Raw genomic sequence first — 18404 nt, forward strand, 5'->3', positions numbered from 1 at the left:
TAATGGACCAATACCATTGTTAGGTTTCTTTAATATTAAACTCCCTATTGTTCTGAACTCTGCTGGCCATAGATTTCTCATGCCCTTTTGCTTTCCATATCAAATATTCTACAATTCCTAGCTTCTGATTTACGTTCATTACTATCAACATCCCTTTTCTTCCAGTTACATCACCGGGTGTTCTCGTTGCATAAGGAATGTACTATCAGTCCCCTTGGCCCCTTTTTGTGGCTGCTATTCCAGGTTAGGAGACTGCAGCCTGTCTGTATGCACTATGCAGGGATTTTTTGGCCACTGGAATAGTTCAAATGTGAACTATTGGCCCCTCCTCAACTTGGCCCAGTCCATTATCCAAAGCACTTGTGTGTCAGTCTCTTCAGCACCTACCTCTAAGCTTCTACTTCAAGGCCCACTAGGAGTATGCGGGGAGACCCCTCTACCTGGATGCTCTGCCCCTGTTTCCCCTTCTTGTGTAGGTTGTATGCTAGCTCTCATATGTAGTCAAGTAATAAGCAGAGGCATATAGTTAATTGAGCCAGGTGGTACATTTCTAATGACAGTTTATTACAACACAAAAGGAGTTTACTGTATAAAGAATTTTGAAATTCTTATCTAGTACTTCACCAATTACCTTTCTTTAATGGGCCATCAACCGCACTTCACAGCTGTAACAAGCTATCTAAATTATGCCTTGAAATTATATGGTTTGTTTTTTTAATAAAAACTGACATTTACATAAAAAGAATTCATATCAAATATAGTTTATAACATGAATTAAATAGTCTAGTTATACTAATCCAGAAACATGCTCAGAAAAAAAAAATCTTATTTCATGGCAGATAAGTAAGATTTTTCACAGAGGGGTAATGGAGAAGCAAAAATTGTGAATGCTACAAATAATTGTGCATTTAAGCAGTTCACATTTTTGTGCGCTAATTCATTCCAACATCAGACTTCATGAGAGAGGCTGAACTTTGTACTGAATACATTTAGTGACTGAAAATATTTGCATTTGTTAAACCATATTAAGTCTTTTTCCATTAAATACATTTCATTCTACGCATCTGTGCCAAAAAAAACCCCAAACAATCTTGTGTGGTCAAATTCTTCTCTCATTTAAACTAATATAAATCCACTGAAGTCAAAGTAAAAAAATTTACAAAAAGAAAAGGAGTACTTGTGGCACCTTAGAGACTAACCAATTTATTTGAGCGTAAGCTTTCGTGAGCTACAGCTCACTTCATTGGATGCATACTGTGGAAAGTGTAGAAGATCTTTTTATACACACAAAGCATGAAAAAATACCTCCCCCCACCCCACTCTCCTGCTGGTAATAATCAGAGTGGGGTGGGGGGAGGTATTTTTTCATGCTTTGTGTGTATAAAAAGATCTTCTACACTTTCCACAGTATGCATCCGATGAAGTGAGCTGTAGCTCACGAAAGCTTACGCTCAAATAAATTGGTTAGTCTCTAAGGTGCCACAAGTACTCCTTTTCTTTTTGTGAATACAGACTAACACGGCTGTTACTCTGAAACCTAAAAAAATTTAGTTCTCTGGGCTTTATCACACAGTCACTTTTTAAACAAGAATCTCCATGTTAAAATATATCTCTGAATTTGTAACTACATGTACTGCAAGGTGGATGTCTGTTCTTGAGGAGGGAGATATTCATATATGCTCAACCCTTTATAACGGATTTAGTTTTACACACCACATTTGCTACTACAAACCATTCTATTTTTGTTATGTAATAAAAATCTTAGATGAATGATTAATCCTTTGAGCAGTTTAAGTACTTCTCATGGTTAGATTCCCCACCCCCAGAGACATGATTCAATATGCATCATCAGTTTCCTTGATAATTTCAGGTAAACATAAAGTTAACACTATCATTGTTTACGTTGTTTAGTGTTGATGTTCAGGAGACAATACTTTGAACAAAACACCAATCTTAACACCTCCCTGCACTGTTCCCTCTAAGCTGTGGGCGCGCACACAGATCCTAAACCCCGTGCACCCGGCGAAACACCACGTGCACAAAAAATTTGCACAGAAGAAATTTTTTGCACACATAGCCTGTCAAAAATGAGAGGAAACATTGCCTCCCTGTGTTTCTTCCCCCCCCCCCATTAAACCTTGTCCTTCAGCATGTTTGTGCTAGAGGAGCTATTTGATATGTAATCTTTTTCTTCTTGTAGCAGAAGCATAATCCTGTTTTGTATTTTTAAAATTACTAGCATTTCAAATAGCTAAATACTGCACATTAGTAGTGTAGAGGAATGGCTTTGCTATATGCAGAAGGATTAAAGTAGTTGTAGTAAACTTTTTGTCATTTATTCCACCATATAGAACATGAAGTATGGGCAGGTCATGTTGATTTTTGGTTTTCGGGTTCATAAAAAGCATGTATTTCCCCTCTTTTTTTGTGCTTAAAGTACAATGACTTATGTGCGACAGTCTGAGAGAACAGCCACAGGATCAACACAGAATTGCAATAAACTTACATGTATTGCCAAATCTTTCTCAGCAATTTCTTGTGTGGTGGAAATTTCCTCCCCTCCCCCAGAAGTGCTGTAGTAAAGCATAATGTTGATGTCAAATTCCAGTAGGTTTTGCTTGTGTATTTCTTTTGCACTGGTGTAGCTAAACCAGTGCAGACACCCCCATGCTGCAGGGGTGCTGGAAATTTGTATAGTGAGGGTGCTGAGAGCCATTTAACCAAACTGTAAACCCTGTATATAATGGAAACCATTTCAAGCACAAGCAGTAGCACCCCCAGTTCCAGCACCTATACCAAGCTGTAGCTGAACTGTAAAAGTGTAAGGCAGAGCTTGCTCTGGTGCCACAATGCATTTATTTTAGGGGTCTGCACCACTGTAACTCAGTATAGTTACACTAACGCATTGGTATTCAAACTGTCCAGTGCAATCCCCAGGGGGCAGAGCAATGAGTTTCTGGGAGGGCAGAGGGACCTTACTGGTTAAGAATTCTCTTGTTTCGTCAAGCTATTGTTGATAAAATAAGAATTCCTTTCACTTGCCACCAAGTCACCTGTTCTAGCCACTGCTGCCAGGTTGGAAGAACAAGAAGCTAGGAAGACCCTGTACAGGAGGTGGGGGGGCACCCCGTTCCAGCTCACTAACCTCTCCAGAGGTTGATGCAAATGGGCCCCACAGTGGTAATTCCTCCCTGTGCTCCCAGGCTTTTGTGCATGTATGCTAGGGATTGTGTCAAGGTCAGAGCCTGTGGTCTGTCAGGGATTCTGGGTTCTTAGGGATCGTGGAGAGTGGGTGCAACCTATGTCCTGGTGGGGCTGCCTGTCTGGAACACATCCCAGTAAGAGGACACTTGCAGGTCAGGAGCAGCTGGCTGAATTGGGCTTCCACAGAAATAATGTTTCTAAGGCCTGGTCTACACTGGGGAGGGCGGGAAATCGATCTAAGATACGCAACTTCAGCTACGAGAATAGTGTAGCTGAAGTCAACATATCTTAGATAGATTTAGAACCACTTACTTCGCGTCCTCACAGCACGGTATTGATGGCCACCGTTCCCCTGTTGACTCTGCTTCCGCCTCTTGCCCTGGTGGAGTTCCGGAGTCGACAGCAGAGCGATCGATCACTACCCACTGATCCGGCAGGTAGTATAGACGTGGCCTTAAAAGGGGGCAGGCATGCAAGGGACATAAGATCTCTGAAGGGAGCCACACCACACATACAAATAAAGAGTTTGGGAGCCTCTGGACTAGAGCAAGTTTCCCTGATCCAGATGTGTCCTTATATGGCCAGAACTACATTACAAACTCTTGGCAGCATAGCTATGTTGGTGAGCAATCGCACTGCTGACCAACACAGCTGTGCCAGCAAACGTATGTAGCTTAGACCCAGCTATACTAGCAAAATTACATGTTTGCTGACATAGTTCATCTCACCCCTCAGGGGTGGGTGGGTGGAGGTGTTTCTTCATGATCACTCATCCTAGTGTAAAGTTGGATTAAGGAGTAGTAAGGAGTTATCTAGGCCAGGTCTATGCTAGGAGTGCTCTGGACTAACCTTTGAGTTCCATGGAAACCATGGCATCAGATCTCAGATTTGGTGGGGACCAAGGTTAGTTTGCAGCTATGGGGAGCAGCATCACCTAGTTGTCTAACAGCATTATGACAGCCGTAAGATCACTCCCAGCCAGAGACTTGCAGCAGAGTCAGTAAGTACCTCTGTGGGGCAGCTGAGACACTTTTGGACACAAGAGATTATTGGGGTCAGCTACTCACTACTCAGGAGCACCTGCTTCTGGTCACTCTAGGATTAGCTCTTTGAACTGGATGCTCTCTTCCTGCAATTCCTTGGCCTATCATCTCACATTCAGTCTGCGGCCCCTCTCTTGCTCCTCAGGAGTTGCAGTGCCTCATCTTTGTGGCTTTTTCCTATGGCCAACACACAAGAGTCCTCTCCTTCCAGGGTAATATCAATGTCTTCCTAGGCAGTCCTTAAGTCCACTGCCCTGGCTGGACCACTCTCTCACATGGTCCGAGACAGCCTTCAAGTACACTGCCAAGATTGGGCCACACAATGGCCAGTAGGTGAATTCAGGCCCACCCTGGGGTATCTCCAGCAGCAAAGGTCCAGGCAATCACAACCCTTTCTGCCACTCCTCTGGACTACCTTCCTACCTTGCCTATCCCAGGCTTGCATTCTCCACCCTTCTAGCTGAACCCTTTTGTTTCGGTCTAAATTTTTCACTCACTTCTCTCAGGGAGAGTGACTGTAACCCTCTCTCTGCCAACAGCTTCCTGGTTTTATAGAAACCCTGCCTGTTCCTGCACAGGTGAACTTCCCCTAATTAGGAATTTTCTCAGCCTAAATATAATAGAATCATAGAATATCAGGGTTGGAAGGGACCTCAGGAGGTCATCTAGTCCAACCCCCTGCTCAAAAGCAGGACCAATCCCCAATTAATTCATCCCAGCCAGGGCTTTGTCAAGCCTGACCTTAAAAACTTCTAAGGAAGGAGATTCCACCACCTCCCTAGGCAACGCATTCCAGTGTTTCACCACCCTCCTAGTGAAAAAGTTTTTCCTAATATCCAACCTAAATATCCCCCAGTTTACAGCCCAATAGGTTAACTGGCCCACCTGGCCTACATTAACCCCTTTAGGGCAAGTGTGGTGAGCACACTCCAGATACAGAGCAGCACCAGGGACTAGATTATGAGAATGGAAACAAGGAGTGCCACACTCTCTGAAACTAACACCCTCTGAAGCTTGGGTCAAGATATTTGACCTTTGTGTTCCCTCAGCTATAAAACTGAGTTAATACTTGCCTACCACACAGGAAGAAGGCTATGAAACTTAAACAGTTGCTGTTTGTAGAGAACCACCTGTGCATGCCAGACTTTTGGCTGGGTGTCACCCAAAAGACTCCAGTGCCTGCAGATGTAGTAGCTTCCACATGCCCAGATTATCCATGATTATTTTCCTTGAAATGCTAAACACAGACCCCAGCACAAGCAGCTGACCTCCATATCTGCAGCTGGGGAAGTAGGAAGTAAACATTTTCCTCCTTCCTCCATGCATGCATTTTATAAGCGAATTAGTAAAATTTAGGATGTATCCCAAATAATCTTACTAACCCTTCTCCAAATCCTCAGGCTGGCCCTGTGCATAGTGGGGTGATCATAACAGACAGGGGTCAGTTAGGTCTTTGTGTATGAGGGGGAATGCCTATATTTTGTTTTGCAAACTTGTCTAAGACTACTGAAGCCACATGTCGTCTACCAATAGGCAGGCCACTCAGTTTTAAACTGGACAATCCTGCTTTTGTAATGTTTGTCCTCCATCTGGTAGTGAGACAAAATCCCCATCTGATACTGGACAAACCCAGATATGGACACCATAATGGAGTGCACTGCTCTGCCCACACCTGTGTGACTTTGCACACACAGTTCATGCAAGATCACATGAGCAGAGGCAGGGTTACACCATCCCTGGACAACCCATCTACCTCTGAGGAGTTTGCCCCTGCAGGATGCACATACTGTAGGGCCCCACATCCACAGACTGCATATGGGGCCATTCCATCAGCCCTGTGACTAGGGTGACCAGGTGCCCAGTTTTCAACCAGAGAGTCCGGCCAAAAAGGGGACCTGATGGTATCTGGTCAGTTCTACTGACTGGACACCCAAAGTGAGGTTACTGTCAGCAGGTGAAGTGCTGGGTCAACACCTGTGCCACTTCTGCTCTTCTGGGGCTGCCTCCTACCTTCTGTGGAGCCAGGGCTGGGAGCGGCAGCTGCCCAATGGAGAGTTCCTCCTGACCCAGGCAGGGAGGTGGGAAGGGAAAAGCAGCTAGCTATGGGGGAATCGGGGGAGAAGAGAAGGAGTGGAAGGGACGGAGCCTGGGGGGAAGAGGAGGGAGGCAAGAGGAGAGCAAGGGAGGTTCCAGCACTCCTGCTGGAGTCTCCGGTTTTTAAATATTACCTAGTTGACAACTGTACCTGTGACACATTTCTTTCTAGTTGTAAATCCAAAGGCATGGGAATGGGAAACTGCAGCCAATGGGAGCTTCGGGGGAGGTACCTGGAGGCGCGGCAAGGGCAGCGCGTGGAGCCCTGTGTCCCCCCCACCCAGCGGCTGCGCAGGGACGTAGTGCCGGCCGCTTCCTGGAGCGGCATGGCACCGGGGCTGGCAGGGAGCCTGCCCTGGCCCTGGTGTGCGCCGCTGCCACCCTGGACCTGCTTTAGGTAAGTGGCACTGGGCGGGAGCCTGCACCCCGAACTCCTCCTGCTCCCGCCCCCCAAGTCCCTGTGCTAAGCACCCTGCCTGCACCTCGCACCCCTCCTGCGCCCAATCCCCTGCCCTGAGCCACCTCCGGCATTCCTGCCCTGAGCCCCCTCCTGCACTCTGCACCCCTTCTGCACCCCAACCTCCTTCCCTGAGCTTCCTCATACACCCCGTACCCCTCTACTGCCCCAATCCCTTGCCCTGAGCCTGTTCCTGCACACCGCACCTCCTACCACACCCCGCACTCCCTCCCACACCCCAACCCCCTGCCCCGGCCCTGCATACAATTTCCCCACCTAGATGTGGCCCTCAGCCCAAAAAAGTTTGCCCACCCCTGGCTAATGGGTGGAAGACAACAGCAAAGCTATGATTATTGCAATGAACAGTGGTCTCATCACATCAACTGTCAAACCCTCTTGTCACCTATCACCCCACACCCAGATGGGGTTATCATTAAACAGTTACAACCTGTATTCAGTAGGGACCACCCGTATCCTGAAAGAAGCCTTTCTTGAACCCCTTCTTCTGGCCTTCAAACAACCCCATATAATCTCATTATTATAAGCTCTCCACAGACCAAGGCCCACCTTCTCAAGGCAACACCAGACCCAGCCATAACAGATGAAAAACATGCAGGCATATCTCTACTTCTAGGATGATCAGCACCCCAACAACATACCTTTTAAGATCCATGGGTCCTACATGTGCCTATTGCAATATGTAGTGTAACTAAGCCAGTGCAATAAGTGCCCAACAACCACATTGGTGAAACCAGACAATCACTATGCTTTCAGATAGATTCCCACCAAACATCCCCCCCCAAAAAAAAACCACCAACCACCACACCGTGCAAACACTTTTCAGAAAATGATCATTCCATATTTAACCTCTCACTCTTCAAAGGAAACCTGCACAACACCTTCAGAAGATGAGCCTGGGAATTTAAATTCATAATTTTGCTACACTCTAAAAATCATGGTTTTAATAAAGACAATGGATTTATGGCTTATTACAACAACCTATAGCCCATTAATACCCTCCCCTTTTTTGTCCCATGAATGCAAAGGTGTTAAAAAGCCACCACACCTTGAATGGTCTCTTAGAACATGAGTTTCTTATGTTAAACAATCTCTTCCAACTTGTATTAGCTGTGATACGGTGAGTACCTTTCCCCAGACATGAAGAGCTCAGTGTATCTCAAAAGCTTTCACCAACTGAAGTTGGTCCAATAAAAGAGATTAGCTCATTCATCTTGACTCCAAAACAACAGTTCTTAGACATCATGGCAGACATAAGTTATAAGGATCTGAAGGAGAAAATGTACTGCCTTTATGGATATTATGTGGAGCTTAGTGTCAGAGTCCAGACGAGTGACATGTTTCATTGGACTGACTTCTGTTGGTGAAAGAGAAGCTTTTCAGCTTGTACAGATCTCTTCTTCCAGTCTGGAAACTATACCCTGTCACAGACAAATACAGATAAAGATGGAACAGATAACATGATGTAAGAGACCACTCGGCACTGTAAATGAGCTTAAATGTCTGCATTTTGCACCTTTGCAAGTGACTAAATAAAATCAAGAAAGATACATTTCAAAATTTCCCATTTATTTTAAGAATTGTGCAGGAGTTGAGACTTCATAGACTACTAGTAAATGCAGAGTAGTACGTTTTGTAAGCATGCTATAATAAGAATGCAGTAATGTGAGAGCTTTACTGCATTATTTTTCCACCAAGACTGACAGTCTTTTTGGTGAATCAGGTGTGTGGATTAGTAGGATTCTACTGTATTTTAATTATCAAGTTTCAGAGTAGCAGCCGTGTTAGTCTGTATTCGCAAAAAGAAAAGGAGGACTTGTGGCACCTTAGAGACTAACAAATTTATTTGAGCATAAGCTTTCGTGAGCTACAGCTCACTTCATGCATCCGATGAAGTGAGCTGTAGCTCACGAAAGCTTATGCTCAAATAAATTTGTTAGTCTCTAAAGTGCCACAAGTTCTCCTTTTCTTTTTAATGATCAAATGGTCCTTCAGTGAGACCTCTCCTTTAACTAATGCTTCCCTGCAGGAAGCCCAGTTTGATGTTGTGGATTAAGGAAAGTAAGCTTTGTGTTTGAATTCAGGAAAACAGCAGGGGGCTTTCATTGCCCTGGAAGATGTTCTATTTTTTTTAAACTGTCAATTAATTTACCACTGTTTAAAAGTGTCTGTAGGCAGAGTACAATGCACACCTGCCTTCCTCTGCTTTTCTCAAAAAAAGAAGCTACATTTTATTAGGTTTTGTATGAAAATAGCACCTAGAGGCCCTAGCTGAGGTCAGAGCCACATTGGGCTAAGCACTGTACAAACAAATCAAGAAAAAAAGCCTGCCCCAGAGTCTATACTCTAACTAGAAAAGACAAAGGGTAGGAGGGGAAGCAGCAGTACAGAGAGGTGAAGTCATTTGCCCAATGTCACAACTGGTCAGAGGTAGACCTGGGAAGAAAATCTAGCTGTGGAGTCCTGCATCCACTGAAGTCAACCGCAAAACTTCCATTGACTTCATTGGAGCCAGGATTTTACCCCAGCTCTCCTGACTCTCAGTCCCATGATATATCTACTTAGACCGTGTTGCTAAATATCATGGGAGAGAAAACCAGTTTTACAAAATATGTTGCAGTGAAAGTTATTTCTGAATAATAAGTTTCCAAAAATAAGTGACAAATTCCATTTAAAAAATTGCATTAATGATCTAATTCTATTACTTGCATTCCACCACCCCCACCCCCATTCTGATGGCTTCAGGAAAGCATGCAAAGTTTTAAACTGGCCATAGTTACAGGAGTCCCTTAGAAGCTTTTCAGTGCTAAGGCTCTCTCATCTGAGGAAATGTAAGTACTGTATCAACTTCACAACATTTTTCTTTTGACTCTTCAGATATGCTTTTCATTAAATAAAGGCCACAGATCTTCTTTTGCTGAGAACCTTTGAACTTTAGTGTTCTTTAAAAAGCAAATGGTCACACAATCAAATACAAATATGTTTGATACAAGGGAGTAGCACAATAAAAGCACTGCTAGTTCAGTGAAGTGCTCTGAAAGGCAAATTTGATTTACCAAGTCTGTAGGATAATGTGAACTTTAATGTTAAAGTTACAGGGATGTTTGATCTTGAAATCACAGTTTTGAGCCTTGCTTGGAGTAAACTCCATTGTGTGAAGGAAAATTATTTTTGTATATACACATATAGTGTTGCAGGCTGTAACTATGTTTTAGTTACATAGAAAGGGTCAAATCTGAAGCTAAAAGCACTTCTAGAGGAAAATTGCCTCTTACCAAGGCAGCATTCTGGGTTGGCAGATTGTGGATTGGGAGAGTTTGTATCTCTGGGCCAGGCTAATGAAAAGCTCAATGTGATCTGATTAATCTAGTCCTGTGCCCACATACAGGACTAGACTCACCTGCAACTTTGCTCAGGTAGCACAAGAGTGTTGTAATGTGGTCACAAATTCCAGGAGAAAATTTCTCTAGTGCAGGATGTAGATATGCCAAACCTCAGCCTCTCTACTAGGTCTCCAGCATAAGAAGTGTGTCAGGCAAGGGGGAGGTAGTGTTGAGAGTTTAGCAGATGCTCTGGGATGATCTCCCATTGGTGAAATTTAGAGCTGCCTGGCAGCACCTGAAAGTTATGTCAGGACCAGGTCTTGGAGACCAGAGCTCTGACATAGCAGACAGTTATGTGAACACAGCTATCAGATTGCTTCCCAGGTAGGTGGCATTTTCCCCATAAGAACTCTGAGCCTCTGAATCTGGCCACGTGTCTGTCTATTCTACAGCGTGGTTGTGTTGCATGCACTAACATCTCTTTTAAAGTGTCACTGTCTACACACAAAGCTTCATTGAACAGCAAAGGCATTCACACCACTAATGTAATTACACTTGCCGGAGCAAGGCTAAAGCACCACTATATCCACCACATTTCACTCTTGCAGCGCTAACAGGCACAAGTAACGACTGTGCCTGTGCATTTGGTACTCTCAGCCAGTGGTTAAAGTAGATTGAAACAAGAGGGGGAGCTCTCACTGCACCAGATCAAAAAAAGGGTCTTGGGAGTGCCACTGCTTTACTCAACCAGGGAGAGAAGGGAGCAAAATTCCCCTGGCCTCCACCAGAAACAATCTCCGCCCCCACAAATGCCCAAGAAATCCCTTAGTGGCCTTTGTGAGTCAAGTTTCCAAACTTGTAGTGGGGTTTGTAAGAATAGCCACTGGGATTAATGGTTAGCAGCCTTTGCTAGGTATCAGGGGATTTAACCCTGCCCCTTGTTATGTGACAGGAACCATGAAATTAAAACTCTTCTTGCCTGAATCTGTGGCAAAAGTGGAGTAAAATTAAGCCACCCGAATCCCTGCATTTTGGAAGGTCCCCTGCGAGGGAAGATTAGGAGCTGGTTGCAGTGCTTTCAGGTTTGTCTTTAATCAAGCGATACTGATGAGAAAGTCCTCCACACAACTGTGAGAGCCCCATAAGTACAGGAGAGCTATACTACATTCCATTAGAAGCACAAAGTCTTTCAAAAGTTTCAAGAATACTTGGATCCATGAAAAAGTGTTATTTGGGAAAGACAGCTTTACAAGGTGCCAAGGAAGACCATTTGTTATAGACATGTGTAATAAAGCTAAGCACAGTAATATGAAATTGACCAGTGGAAACTAGTTAAAGATTGTATGTGGTATAGCAGGTCAAAGCAAGGTTATTGTGAGGAATGAACTTCACTTCAAAGCACAGTGGGTATTTGCAGAACTAGTGAAAACTGCTTCCCAAATGCAAGTGTTAGCTAGCAGAGAAAAATGAAGTGCATCTACCTAAGAGTGCACACCAAGGTAAACAAAATACAAGGGTAAACCACTGACAGAAGCCAGATTTGTTTGCAATAAGTGTGAAGATAATCACAACAGGATGCAAACATGTCTAGGACAAAGGGTGTTGTGTCAATAGGCAGGAAAACACCGTACACGCAAAGTATTTAACTCAATACAGATAGACAAAAAGCAAAGAACATGTATCTGGAGGACAAGGTTTTGATGAAGAAGCTTTAAACTATGTTTGATGGGGCAGGAGACAAAAGCCCACAAGTAAATCCAAAATATGGAGTTGGAATCTTACGGGAACATGGGCAATCAGAGTAGGGATGAAAGAGAGACAAAAGGGACTGAAGAGGGGAAATCAACAAACATCTTAAATGTCTGCATACGATTTCCCCATACTTGTTACATAAGCAGGAAGAACTAGAAATACTAGCAAATAATTAAGTTTACAACATAACTGGCATCAGAGACCCTTGCTGGGATAATTCACATTATTGGAATATTGTTTTAGAAGGGTACAACCTGTTCAGGAAGGAGGTATTCCCTTTATATCAAAGATGTATACACTTGCACTGAGTTTGAGATAGAAGTGGGAGTCTGACCTATTGAAAGTCTCTGGGTAAGGATAAAAGTGGCAAAAAAAAAAAAAAAAAAAAGCTGCTGCATGGTAGGTGTCCATAGACCACCTAACCATGAAGAGGTGAATGAGGCTTTAAAAAACAAACAAACAAAAACCCCTAAAATATCATCCAAAACACAGGACTTGGTGGTGATGGGAGACTTCAGCTACTCAGATAAAAGCTTATCCAACAAATTCTTGGAACACATCGAGACCACTTATTACAGAAGGTGAAGACAGTGACTAGGGTCGAGATTTGATTCTGAGAAAAAAGAACTTGTTGAGAATCTGAAGGTAGAAGACACCTTCTATGAGTGATCGTGAAATGATGAGTTTGTGATTCTAAGGAAAACAGCAGAATAAAGACAAAGGACTTCAGTAAACTCAGAATGGATAGTAAGATCCCATGGGAAGCAAATCTAAGGGAAGAGAATTCAGGAGAGTTGGCAATTTAAGAGTACAAGAGTAAACTATCCTGATGTGTAGGAAAGCTAGAAAGTATGGTAAGAGACCACCCTGGCTTAATCAGGAGATCTTCCACAAATAAATAATAAATAAAAAAAGTCATACAGAGGAGAAACTAGGTCAAATGACAAAGGATGAATATAAGAAACCCAAAAAATGTATGGACAAAATATGAGATTAAACTCATCAGGGACATAAAGGGTCATAAAAAAATATTTTACAGACACACGAGGAGCAAGAGAAACACCAAAGAGAGGGTAGGCCCATTACTCAAGGGGTGGGGAGCGGTGAGAAGACAACAGAAAACACAGCAATGGCCAAAGCGTTAAATGGCTTATTTCAGTTTTCACAACAACAACAAAGTTTCCAGTCATGGCTAACTTTTAACAGTGAACATCAGTTTAAGTGCGGTAGGATCTGAGGCTAACATAGGGAAAGAACAAGTGAGGAATCACTTAGACAAATCAGATATCTCAGTTGGCAGGGTCTGATGAAATACATCCTAGAATATTTAAGGGGCTGACTGAAGAGATTTCAGCCATTATAGATTTTCTTTGAGAACTCATGGAGGCTGGGAGAAATACCTAAGGACTGGAAAAGGGCACATGTAGTACTTATCTATAAGGAGGAAATAAGGACAACCCAGGAAATTATAGGCCACTCAGCTTAACTTCAGTACCCAGGAGGATAATGGAGCAAAACAATTTGTAAGTACCTAGAAGAAAATAAGATAAGTAATAATCAACATGGGTTTGCAAAGAAGGATTTCTTCTTCAACAGAGAAAGAAGTCTTGTGGATGGGGAAAACAGTAAATGTGATGCATCAATCTCAGCTTTAGTAAGGCTTTTGATACTGTCTCATATGACCTTCTCAAACAGACTAGAGAAATATAGCCGAGATGAAGCTACTATAAGGTGGGTGCATAACCGGTTGGAAAACTGTTCCCAGGGAGTAGTTATCAGTGATTCACAATCAAACTGAAAGGACAAATTGAGAGGGATCGGTCCTGTGTCCAGTTCTATTCAATATCTTCATAAATTATTTGAATAGCCGCATAGAGAGTACACTTATAAAGTTGACAGACAATACCAAGCTGGGAGGGGTTGAAAGCACTTTGGAGGACAGGATTAAAATTCAAAGTGATCTTGACAAACGAGAAGTGATCTGAAATGAACAGGATGAAATTCAATAAGGACAAATGCAAAGTACTACACTTAGGAAGGAATAATCAACTACACAAATACAAAATGGGAAATGCCAATCTAGGAAGGAGTACTGTAGAAAAGGATCTGGGAATCGAGTAGATAACAAGCTAAATGAAAGTCAACTATGTAATACAGTTGCAAATAAGCAAACATTCTGGGATGTATTGATGGGAGTGCTGTAAGCAAGACATGAGAAGTAATTCTTCTATTCTATTCAGTGCTGATAAGGCGTCAACTGGAGTAGTGTGTCCAGTTCTAGATACCACACTTTGGGAAAGACGTGAATGAACTGGAGAAAGTCCAGAGGAGAGCAACAAGAATAATTAAGTCTGGAAAACATGACCTATGAAGGAAGATTGAAAATTTTTTTTTTTTTTAGTCTGGAGAAGAGAACAGTTTTCAAGCACATAAAAGATTGTTATAAAAAGAAGGTGATAAAAATTGTTCTCCTTAGGACAGGACTTAGGACAGGACAAGTAGTAATGGGTTTACATTGCAGCAAGGGGAGATTTAGACATTAGGAAAAGCTTCCTAACTGTAAGGACAGATAAACACCAGAGCATTTTACCTAGGAAAGTTGTGGAATCTCCATCACTGGAAGTTTAAGAACAGGTTAGAAAAACACCTGTCAGGGATGGTCTAGATAATACTTAGTCCTGTCTTAGTGCAGCAGACTGGACTAGATGACCTATTGATGTCCCTTCCAGTCCTACATTTCTTTGTATCTGCAAAAAAAAAAAAAAAAAGTTCTTTGTTGGGTCTCTTTATAAATGTACAAAGCAATGTCTAACCATGGACTGGTTTGTGCCAATGGAAATAAAAAATGTTTCAAAATAGATAGTGGACATAGCAAAATGTACCCAAAGTGAGCATGTACAAGCTTAATGACTGTCCAACCTAAAATAAGACATTAAAGTTTGACCCTGCAGGATACTGAAAAATCATTTATCTTAAATGTGGTGTAGTCATAGGAGTATGCATATGCTTAAGTTACCATCTGCTTAATTGGATCCAATCCAGACTGCTCAACACCCTGTAAGATTGAGCCCCAAACCATCTTTCTGGATATGTTTTGTTCCAGTACCTTGGTCTATTTTATCAACCAATCCTTCAGAGTGCTAATAACAACATGATTTTAGCCTAAGAGGGGTTTTGCTGAATTACAGCCCATCAAAATACTTTTGTCCTCAATTGGTTATAAATCAGTTTGCTGCATGATAGCTCAAGGACAAAGCACAATTTGTAAAGAACTCCTGTTGGGAATTTACAATACATTACCATTACCATGCCTGTGTTTGCTCTGGCATATGTAGAAAAAAAATGAAGCCTGCTCTCTTGCTAAGCAAAGATTTTTCTTGAATATTATTTTACAATTGGTCAAGATCATCTTTTTGTCCAACTGAGCAGTAAATGGAACTGTAATCGCAGGTGCAGTTGGAATGTTATCACCATCTCCATTTTCTCAGTTAGTTATGCCTTGTTCATAGGGCTTTTACAATTCCCATTAAGACACCTATCAATTGTTATCTTAAAGGTAGTGGCAACTCCAGATTCATTTAAAATAAAGAAATAAGAAAAAAAATGCAATGCCACTCTCCTACTTTCCAAGCCTACTGAGAGATATAAAACAGATTCTAGCTTCCAAGGCCATTTTCTGTTGGCTTCTTTCACGTTACTAATCTCCAGGCACCAGATTAACAATATTTTCATGGGCACACCTGCCATAAACTGTAATTAAGTTTTAACTATGGATTAGCTGTCATAAGCAAATCAGAGGGGTTGCGGGACTCATTCATCAGCACTGGTGAAATTCTCCTCTGTGTGTAATCGAGGTAAAAGGGTTCTGTTTGAGACAAACATGGGAACTTCCATATTCTCTCCAGTTCACAGACAGTGCATGGGCCACATGTGCAGAGGGGCTGCTCCTAAAATGTGTGGATCGAAATCAAGGCAGTAGCCCATTTTGATCTCCCAAACCCCTGTGTGGAGCCTGTGCCATGTGGACGCTTCATAGATCCCTGCCACTCCCAAGGCCCCAAGGGCAAGCCAATCTAGAGCTTGGGACTGCAGTTTCCCTGGATAGCCTCACCCAGTCTCAGGTTTCCTTGCAGGACCACCACAGCACGTTAGCTGCAAGCAGGGAATTTTATGGTCACATGGAACCTGAGGAGTTTCACGAGATAACAGCTACTGTGGCTAGAGTTCAGTGGTAAGTGTACATTTCGGTTTTCTCCAGCTTCATTTACATGTTTTGGATATATTTAAGAGCAGACAGAGATGATTTTAAAAATGCAAAAATTCCAGTTAGAATCTAAAATTAGTAATGGTACATGTGTCGCCTTATATTATGCAAATATAGAGTAAAAGGGAATGGCTTTAAAAAATAAAACTTTACCTGCCAAAATCTGTACTCAGAGTTGCATGCTTGTACTGAAAAGAGGATTACACTGGAGTAGGCAGGGAACCACACATCCTGCTGCTTTAGGTATCAGAGACAGCAACAATCCTCACAGCAAAAATAGAGACCTCTGAGCAGATAACGCTGAACCTTTGGCAGGTCAGTAAGAGAAGATAACATAGTTTTAAAAGAGTGTGCTTTACAGTAGATTCACTTGTAGGGCAAGATTCACACTAAGTGCAAGTGTGTAAACCAGACCCTACCATGCCTGTTTGGGAAGTTGTGTGTCAGGGGATTCAGCTGGTGGGAGGGCAAGGCACCAGAATGCAGCCTAGAGCATCCTTCCTGGATGCTTGCTCCATCACCTCATCCAAGATGCTCCAGGTTTCATAGGATTTGCTGATATGGCCTTTCCCATATAGACCCTTTCAGTGATTTTGGGAAGTTCTGGGCCTGATTTGAGACACCTGTACTACTGTACCCCTACTTATGGTGGAATTTCTGCCACCAAGGGAACACAAAAACTGAGCTGTGGTATTCAGGTTAAGTCCCTGTGTGTATTACATGTGTGAATGCTACCCTGCCACCAGAGCTTCACGAGGGCCACAATGCAAAATTGCAGTGGTGAAGAGGCCCTGTAGGAGATCTTTATGAACCCTGAACACTATAGAGTTGAGGTCAATTGCAGCCCAGTCCTTGGAGCACACAGATGAGAATGGCTGGGGGAGGGGAAGTTATGGATTCATGTTTCTGGGCCTGTGAATTTCATAGATTCACCAGTTGGAATAAAATGTATATATATATATACACACACACACACACACACACACACACACCTGCCATTCATTGAGTAGCAGCATTTGCTCTCCCACCCCCCATCATTTCATGGGCTGATATACCATATCCATAGTTTACAGGCCAATAAATGCGTACTGATGTGATGGTGCCTTATAGTCTGAATAACATGCACAGTTAGTTATTTTTTCAGATATTGAAAAAATATTTAAAATAGTAATATAAATGTGGAGGGAGGGCTCCCACCTCTATTCTTCAGCTTCAATAATCTCATAACTAAAAAAGAAATCCCCTTCTATTTTTTCAGTCACAGACTCAGACTGATCCACTGGAAGGTTCGCTATCTAGTCCATCCAGGACACTATTTTTGATGCAATACAAAACAAAAAGTAGATCACTGGTTGTTTCAAAGATTTATGCTTAAACAGGCTTTTATGCAACTTCCAAATGAAGTTCTATTTCGATTTTCAAAACAGAAGTTGTCCTTAGTGCCATATGTCCTCTAAATCTCTGCTTCTTCTATGAGCTAAAAATTGTCAGATGTCTCCAGATTTACTGCACGACAAGAAACATGTGTACCACAAATGGAACAAAAAAAGTGTAATTTTAAATCTTTGCCAACTTTATTTCTGATTCACAACTATGACATTTTTACCTTTTCAGGAGTGCTCTATAAAAGAAAATATAAAAATAAGTTTCTACTTGCAGTAAAGTTAGTATACTACCAGTTGGTCTGAACATGAGTAAAAGAGGCCAATTGTTTTAAAATTGCCAGAGTCTCATTTATTTCTGGGGCATTACTATAATAAGTGTTCACAGGGCAGATATGTTTAAGATGAAATAAGATACTTGAGGCCTGTTTCTCCTCTCATTTATATGTGAATAATTCTAACTCTGCTGATGTCAGTAGAATTACTCCAATGTAAACTGGTGTAAGTGAATGGAAAATTATGTCTGATCTTGATATTTGATCTTGGCAGCAGAGAGAATTACTAGCTAAAAGTTCAAAAATTTAAAGTAAAGTGACCACAAGCCTGATCCAAAGTCCATTAAAGTGTATGGAAAGACTCAGGTGGACTTCAGATTAGACCTTATAGGACACTGATTTAAATCAGGAACAACTCCACTAAAGAAGTGAATGAAATAACAGCAACGTAAGTGACAAATGAGGCAGCTTTGGTGTGTGCTCACAGGTTCAATTGCACCCACAGAAATCATGAAACCAAGAGTGCAAAAAACAGGTGAACATACTCTGGTCCTGGTCTGATAGAGCAGGGAGGCCTTAGGCTGGAGAACAA

This window comes from Lepidochelys kempii, chromosome 5 (genome assembly GCF_965140265.1).
Source record: "Lepidochelys kempii isolate rLepKem1 chromosome 5, rLepKem1.hap2, whole genome shotgun sequence".
Classification (NCBI taxonomy): domain Eukaryota; kingdom Metazoa; phylum Chordata; order Testudines; family Cheloniidae; genus Lepidochelys; species Lepidochelys kempii.